This window comes from Oncorhynchus gorbuscha, linkage group LG12 (genome assembly GCF_021184085.1).
Source record: "Oncorhynchus gorbuscha isolate QuinsamMale2020 ecotype Even-year linkage group LG12, OgorEven_v1.0, whole genome shotgun sequence".
Classification (NCBI taxonomy): Eukaryota; Metazoa; Chordata; class Actinopteri; order Salmoniformes; family Salmonidae; genus Oncorhynchus; species Oncorhynchus gorbuscha.
The window spans coordinates 2,446,125-2,454,988 of record NC_060184.1 but is presented as its reverse complement, the minus strand read 5'-3'; the positions used below and the strand labels follow the sequence as shown (position 1 = coordinate 2,454,988).

Below are 8,864 nucleotides of genomic sequence, written 5' to 3'. Positions count from 1 at the left end.
GTAAACCCGAAATGATATCTACATTTTCCTCATTGAAACGTATTGGAACAGAATCAGAATTGGAATGTCATTGTACTTTCTGAATTGAAATGGAATTGACCACAAACATGATCTATAAAATGCATGTCTACCTGTACCATCTACACTATGCGTTTCTATCTGGGCCAGGTAATAACACTGACCAGACTCAAATCTGATACGTCTCTATTTGAGGGGCGTCAACCCACTATAACAGGGATGTCAAACATCCTCACTCTATACCACTCTATAGCCTCTACACCCTCTACCCACTATAACAGGAATGTCAAACATCCTCACTCTATACCACTCTATACCACTCTATACCCTCTATACCACTCTATAGCCTCTATACCCTCTACCCACTATACCACTCTATACCACTCTATACCACTCTATAGCCTCTATACCACCCTATACCACTCTATATAGCCTCTATACCCTCTACCCACTATACCACTCTATGGTCCTTCTGTAGCTCAGTTGGTAGAGCATGGCTCTATACCACTCTATAGTGGGTCTATTCTATACCACTCTATAGCCTCTATAATGTATACCACTCTATGACTCTAACCCTCTACCCACTATAACAGGAATGTCAAACATCCTCACTAAATGGCATCTATATCTACACCCTCTTATTATAACATATGTCAATATATCCTATTATTATTATATATATCTATACCCTCTACCCACTATACCACTCTATACCACTCTATAGCCTCTATACACTCTACCCACTATACCACTCTATACCACTCTATAGCCTCTATACCCTCTACTACTATACCACTCTATACCACTCTATAGCCTCTATAGCCTCTATACCACTCTATAGCCTCTATACCACTCTATACCACTCTATAGCCTCTATACCACTCTATACCACTCTATAGCCTCTATACCCTCTACCCACTATAACCAAACATCTATACCACTCTGTAGCCTCTATACACTCTACCCACTACTATACCACTCTATACCACTCTACCCACTATACCACTCTATACCACTCTGTAGCCTCTATACCACTCTACCCACTATACCACTCTATACCCTCTATAGCCACTATACCACTCTATACCACTCTGTAGCCTCTATACACTCTACCCACTATATACCTCTATACCCTCTACCCTCTACTATACCACTCTATACCACTCTATAGCCTCTATACCACTCTACCCAATATACCCACTATACCACTCTATAGCCTCTATACCACTCTACCCAATATACCACTCTATAGCCTCTATACCACTCTATAGCCTCTAATATACCACTCTATAGCCTCTATACCCTCTACCCCTATACCACTCTATAGCCTCACTCTATAGCCTCTCTATAGCCTCTCCCTCTACCCACTATACCACTCTATAGCCTCTATACATGGCCTCTAGTGGGTATACCACCCATCTATAGCCTCTATACCCTCTACCCAATATACCACTCTTATAGCCTCTATACCCTCTACCCACTATACCACTCTATAGCCTGTAGCCTCTATACACTCTACCCAATATACCACTCTATACCACTCTATACCACTCTATACCACTCTATATACCCTCTACCCACTATACCACTCTATAGCCTCTATACCCCACTATATCACTCTATAGCCTCTATACCCTCTACCCACTATACCCACTATACCACTCTATAGCCTCTATACCCTCTACCCACTATACCCACTATACCACTCTATAGCCTCTATACCCTCTACCCACTATACCACTCTATAGCCTCTATACCCTCTACCCACTATACCACTCTATAGCCTCTATACCCTCTACCCACTATACCCACTATACCACTCTATACCCACTATACCACTCTATACCCACTATACCACTATATAGCCCCTATACCCTCTACCCACTATACCCACTATACCACTCTATACCACTCTATAGCCTCTAATCTCCTCTATACCCTCTACCCACTATACCACTCTATACCACTCTGTAGCCTCTATACACTCTACCCACTATACCACTCTATACCCTCTACCCACTATACCACTCTATACCACTCTGTAGCCTCTATACCACTCTACCCACTATACCACTCTATACCCTCTACCCACTATACCACTCTATACCACTCTGTAGCCTCTATACACTCTATACCCACTATACCCACTACACCACTCTATAGCCTCTATAGCCTCTACCCACTATACCACTCTATACCACTCTATACCCTCTACCCACTATACCACTCTATAGCCTCTATAGCCTCTACCCACTATACCACTCAATAGCACTCTATAGCCTCTATAGCCTCTACCCACTATACCACTCTATAGCCACTAATCTCCTCTATGCTCCTCTACCCACTATACCACTCTATACCACTCAATAGCACTCTATAGCCTCTGTAGCCTCTACCCACTATACCACTCTATACCACTAATCTCCTCTATGCTCCTCTACCCACTATACCACTCTATACCACTCTATAGCCTCAAATCTCCTCTATACCCTCTACCCACTATACCACTCTATACCACTCTATACCACTCTATAGCTTATATGCTCCTCTATACCCTCTACCCACTATACCCACTATATTCTTCTATACCCCTCTATACACTATATAGCCTCTATACCCCACTATACCCCTATATACACTATATAGCCTCTATACCCTCTATACCCTCTTTACTCACTATACCCACTATAACCTCTATACCCTTCTATACCCCACTATACCCTATATACCACACTATACCCCTCTTTACCCACTAAAGAGGAAGCTACTCTTCCTGTGGTTTATTATGGATCCCCATTAGTTCCTATCAAGGCAGCAGCTACTCTTCCTGGGGTTTATTATGGATCCCTATTAGTTCCTGCAGCAGCTACTCTTCCTGTGGTTTATTATGGATCCCCATTAGTTCCTGCAGCAGCTACTCTTCCTGGGGTTTATTATGGATCCCCATTAGTTCCTGCAGCAGCTACTCTTCCTGTGGTTTATTATGGATCCCCATTAGTTCATGCAGCAGCTACTCTTCCTATGGTTTATTATGGATCCCCATTAGTTCCTGCCAAGGCAGCAGCTACTCTTCCTGGCGTTTATTATGGATCCCCATTAGTTCCTGCCAAGGCAGCAGCTACTCTTCCTGGCGTTTTTATGGATCCCCGTTAGTTCCTGCCAAGGCAGCAGCTACTCTTCCTGGGGTTTATTATGGATCCCCATTAGTTCCTGCAGGAGCTACTCTTCCTGTGGTTTATTATGGATCCCCATTAGTTCCTATCAAGGCAGCAGCTACTCTTCCTGGGGTTTATCATGGATCCCCATTAGTTCCTGCCAAGGCAGCAGATGCTCTTCCTGGGGTTTATTATGGATCCCCATTATTTCCTGCAGCAGCTACTCTTCCTGGGGTTTATTATGGATCCCCATTAGTTCCTGCAGCAGCTACTCTTCCTGTGGTTTATTATGGATCCCCATTAGTTCCTGCAGCAGCTACTCTTCATGTGGTTTATTATGGATCCCCATTAGTTCCTGCCAAGGCAGCAGCTACTCTTCCTGGCATTTATTATGGATCCCCATTAGTTCCTGCCAAGGCAGCAGCTACTCTTCCTGTGGTTTATTATGGATCCCCATTAGTTCCTCTTCCCTGTGGTTTATTATGGATCCCCATTAGTTCCTGCCAAGGCAGCAGCTACTCTTCCTGGGGTTTATTATGGATCCCCATTAGTTCCTGCCAAGGCAGCAGCTACTCTTCCTGGGGTTTATTATGGATCCCCATTAGTTCCTGCAGCAGCTACTCTTCCTGGGGTTTATTATGGATCCCCATTAGTTCCTGTCAAGGCAGCAGCTACTCTTCCTGGGGTTTATTATGGATCCCCATTAGTTCCTGCCAAGGCAGCAGCTACTCTTCCTGGGGTTTATTATGGATCCCCATTAGTTCCTGCAGCAGCTACTCTTCCTGTGGTTTATTATGGATCCCCATTAGTTCCTATCAAGGCAGTAGCTACTCTTCCTGGGGTTTATTATGGATCCCTATTAGTTCCTGCAGCAGCTACTCTTCCTGGGGTTTATTATGGATCCCTATTAGTTCCTGCAGCAGCTACTCTTCCTGGGGTTTATTATGGATCCCCATTAGTTCCTGCAGCAGCTACTCTTCATGTGGTTTATTATGGATCCCCATTAGTTCATGCAGCAGCTACTCTTCCTATGGTTTATTATGGATCCCCATTAGTTCCTGCCAAGGCAGCAGCTACTCTTCCTGGCGTTTATTATGGATCCCCATTAGTTCCTGCCAAGGCAGCAGCTACTCTTCCTGGGGTTTATTATGGATCCCCATTAGTTCCTGCAGGAGCTACTCTTCCTGTGGTTTATTATGGATCCCCATTAGTTCCTGTCAAGGCAGCAGCTACTCTTCCTGGGGTTTATTATGGATCCCCATTCGTTCCTGCCAAGGCAGCAGCTACTCTTCCTGGGGTTTATTATGGATCCCCATTAGTTCCTGCAGCAGCTACTCTTCCTGTGGTTTATTATGGATCCCCATTAGTTCCTATCAAGGCAGTAGCTACTCTTCCTGGGGTTTATTATGGATCCCTATTAGTTCCTGCAGCAGCTACTCTTCCTGGGGTTTATTATGGATCCCTATTAGTTCCTGCAGCAGCTACTCTTCCTGGGGTTTATTATGGATCCCCATTAGTTCCTGCAGCAGCTACTCTTCATGTGGTTTATTATGGATCCCCATTAGTTCATGCAGCAGCTACTCTTCCTATGGTTTATTATGGATCCCCATTAGTTCCTGCCAAGGCAGCAGCTACTCTTCCTGGCGTTTATTATGGATCCCCATTAGTTCCTGCCAAGGCAGCAGCTACTCTTCCTGGGGTTTATTATGGATCCCCATTAGTTCCTGCAGGAGCTACTCTTCCTGTGGTTTATTATGGATCCCCATTAGTTCCTATCAAGGCAGCAGCTACTCTTCCTGGGGTTTATCATGGATCCCCATTAGTTCCTGCCAAGGCAGCAGATGCTCTTCCTGGGGTTTATTATGGATCCCCATTATTTCCTGCAGCAGCTACTCTTCCTGGGGTTTATTATGGATCCCCATTAGTTCCTGCAGCAGCTACTCTTCCTGTGGTTTATTATGGATCCCCATTAGTTCCTGCAGCAGCTACTCTTCATGTGGTTTATTATGGATCCCCATTAGTTCCTGCCAAGGCAGCAGCTACTCTTCCTGGCATTTATTATGGATCCCCATTAGTTCCTGCCAAGGCAGCAGCTACTCTTCCTGTGGTTTATTATGGATCCCCATTAGTTCCTGCCAAGGCAGCAGCTACTCTTCCTGGGGTTTATTATGGATCCCCATTAGTTCCTGCCAAGGCAGCAGCTACTCTTCCTGGGGTTTATTATGGATCCCCATTAGTTCCTGCAGCAGCTACTCTTCCTGGGGTTTATTATGGATCCCCATTAGTTCCTGTCAAGGCAGCAGCTACTCTTCCTGGGGTTTATTATGGATCCCCATTAGTTCCTGCCAAGGCAGCAGCTACTCTTCCTGGGGTTTATTATGGATCCCCATTAGTTCCTGCAGCAGCTACTCTTCCTGTGGTTTATTATGGATCCCCATTAGTTCCTATCAAGGCAGTAGCTACTCTTCCTGGGGTTTATTATGGATCCCCATTAGTTCCTGCCAAGGCAGTAGCTACTCTTCCTGGGGTTTATTATGGATCCCCATTAGTTCCTGTCAAGGCAGCAGCTACTCTTCCTGTGGTTTATTATGGATCCCCATTAGTTTCTGCCAAGGCAGCAGCTACTCTTCCTGGGGTTTATTATGGATCCCCATTAGTTCCTGCCAAGGCAGCAGCTACTCTTCCTGTGGTTTATTATGTATCCCCATTAGTTTATGCCAAGGCAGCAGCTACTCTTCCTGGGGTTTATTATGGATCCCCATTAGTTCCTGCAGCAGCTACTCTTCCTGTGGTTTATTATGGATCCCCATTAGTTCCTGCCAAGGCAGCAGCTACTCTTCCTGGGGTTTATTATGGATCCCCATTAGTTCCTGTCAAGGCATCAGCTACTCTTCCTGGGGTTTATTATGGATCCCCATTAGTTCCTGTCAAGGCAGCAGCTACTCTTCCTGTGGTTTATTATGTATCCCTATTAGTTCCTGTCAAGGCAGCAGCTACTCTTCCTGTGGTTTATTATGGATCCCCATTAGTTCCTGCCAAGGCAGCAGCTACTCTTCCTGGGGTTTATTATGGATCCCCATTAGTTCCTGCCAAGGCAGCAGCTACTCTTCCTGGGGTTTATTATGGATCCCCATTAGTTCCTGCAGCAGCTACTCTTCCTGGGGTTTATTATGGATCCCCATTAGTTCCTGTCAAGGCAGCAGCTACTCTTCCTGGGGTTTATTATGGATCCCCATTAGTTCCTGCAGCAACTACTCTTCCTGTGGTTTATTATGATCCCCATTAGTTCCTGCAGAAGGTACTCTTCCTGTGGTTTATTATGGATCCCCATTAGTTTCTGCCAAGGCAGCAGCTACTCTTCCTGGGGTTTATTATGGATCCCCATTAGTTCCTGCCAAGGCAGCAGCTACTCTTCCTGTGGTTTATTATGTATCCCCATTAGTTTATGCCAAGGCAGCAGCTACTCTTCCTGGGGTTTATTATGGATCCCCATTAGTTCCTGCAGCAGCTACTCTTCCTGTGGTTTATTATGGATCCCCATTAGTTCCTGCCAAGGCAGCAGCTACTCTTCCTGAGGTTTATTATGGATCCCCATTAGTTCCTGTCAAGGCAGCAGCTACTCTTCCTGGGGTTTATTATGGATCCCCATTAGTTCCTGTCAAGGCAGCAGCTACTCTTCCTGTGGTTTATTATGTATCCCTATTAGTTCCTGTCAAGGCAGCAGCTACTCTTCCTGTGGTTTATTATGGATCCCCATTAGTTTCTGCCAAGGCAGCAGCTACTCTTCCTGGGGTTTATTATGGATCCCCATTAGTTCCTGCCAAGGCAGCAGCTACTCTTCCTGTGGTTTATTATGGATCCCCATTAGTTTATGCCAAGTCAGCAGCTACTCTTCCTGGGGTTTATTATGGATCCCCATTAGTTCCTGCAGCAGCTACTCTTCCTGTGGTTTATTATGGATCCCCATTAGTTCCTGCCAAGGCAGCAGCTACTCTTCCTGGGGTTTATTATGGATCCCCATTAGTTCCTGTCAAGGCAGCAGCTACTCTTCCTGGGGTTTATTATGGATCCCCATTAGTTCCTGCCAAGGCAGCAGCTACTCTTCCTGGGGTTTATTATGGATCCCCATTAGTTCCTGCAGCAGCTACTCTTCCTGGGGTTTATTATGGATCCCCATTAGTTCCTGTCAAGGCAGCAGCTACTCTTCCTGGGGTTTATTATGGATCCCCATTAGTTCCTGCCAAGGCAGCAGCTACTCTTCCAGGGGTTTATTATGGATCCCCATTAGTTCCTGCAGCAGCTACTCTTCCTGGGGTTTATGATGGATCCCCATTAGTTCCTGCCAAGGCAGCAACTACTCTTCCTGTGGTTTATTATGATCCCCATTAGTTCCTGCAGAAGGTACTCTTCCTGTGGTTTATTATGGATCCCCATTAGTTTCTGCCAAGGCAGCAGCTACTCTTCCTGGGGTTTATTATGGATCCCCATTAGTTCCTGTCAAGGCAGCAGCTACTCTTCCTGGGGTTTATTATGGATCCCCATTAGTTCCTGTCAAGGCAGCAGCTACTCTTCCTGGGGTTTATTATGGATCCCCATTAGTTCCTGCCAAGGCAGCAGCTACTCTTCCTGTGGTTTATTATGGATCCCCATTAGTTTCTGCCAAGGCAGCAGCTACTCTTCCTGGGGTTTATTATGGATCCCCATTAGTTCCTGTCAAGGCAGCAGCTACTCTTCCTGGGGTTTATTATGGATCCCCATTAGTTCCTGCAGCAGCTACTCTTCCTGGGGTTTATGATGGATCCCCATTAGTTCCTGCCAAGGCAGCAACTACTCTTCCTGTGGTTTATTATGATCCCCATTAGTTCCTGCAGAAGGTACTCTTCCTGTGGTTTATTATGGATCCCCATTAGTTTCTGCCAAGGCAGCAGCTACTCTTCCTGGGGTTTATTATGGATCCCCATTAGTTCCTGCCAAGGCAGCAGCTCCTCTTCCTGTGGTTTATTATGTATCCCCATTAGTTTATGCCAAGGCAGCAGCTACTCTTCCTGGGGTTTATTATGGATCCCCATTAGTTCCTGCAGCAGCTACTCTTCCTGTGGTTTATTATGGATCCCCATTAGTTCCTGCCAAGGCAGCAGCTACTCTTCCTGGGGTTTATTATGGATCCCCATTAGTTCCTGTCAAGGCAGCAGCTACTCTTCCTGGGGTTTATTATGGATCCCCATTAGTTCCTGCCAAGGCAGCAGCTACTCTTCCTGGGGTTTATTATGGATCCCCATTAGTTCCTGCAGCAGCTACTCTTCCTGGGGTTTATTATGGATCCCCATTAGTTCCTGTCAAGGCAGCAGCTACTCTTCCTGGGGTTTATTATGGATCCCCATTAGTTCCTGCCAAGGCAGCAGCTACTCTTCCAGGGGTTTATTATGGATCCCCATTAGTTCCTGCAGCAGCTACTCTTCCTGGGGTTTATGATGGATCCCCATTAGTTCCTGCCAAGGCAGCAACTACTCTTCCTGTGGTTTATTATGATCCCCATTAGTTCCTGCAGAAGGTACTCTTCCTGTGGTTTATTATGGATCCCCATTAGTTTCTGCCAAGGCAGCAGCTACTCTTCCTGGGGTTTATTATGGATCCCCATTAGTTCCTGTCAAGGCAGCAGCTACTCTTCCTGGGGTTTATTATGGATCCCCA

At 45.8% G+C, this 8,864-nt stretch overlaps 1 protein-coding gene across 1 annotated transcript in view; it reads left to right on the top strand.

The window, feature by feature from the left end:
• Positions 1-8,864, top strand: part of LOC123991477 (intersectin-2-like) — a 137,106-nt gene that overhangs the window by 108,956 nt on the left and 19,286 nt on the right. The gene's annotated exons all lie outside the window — the stretch shown is intronic.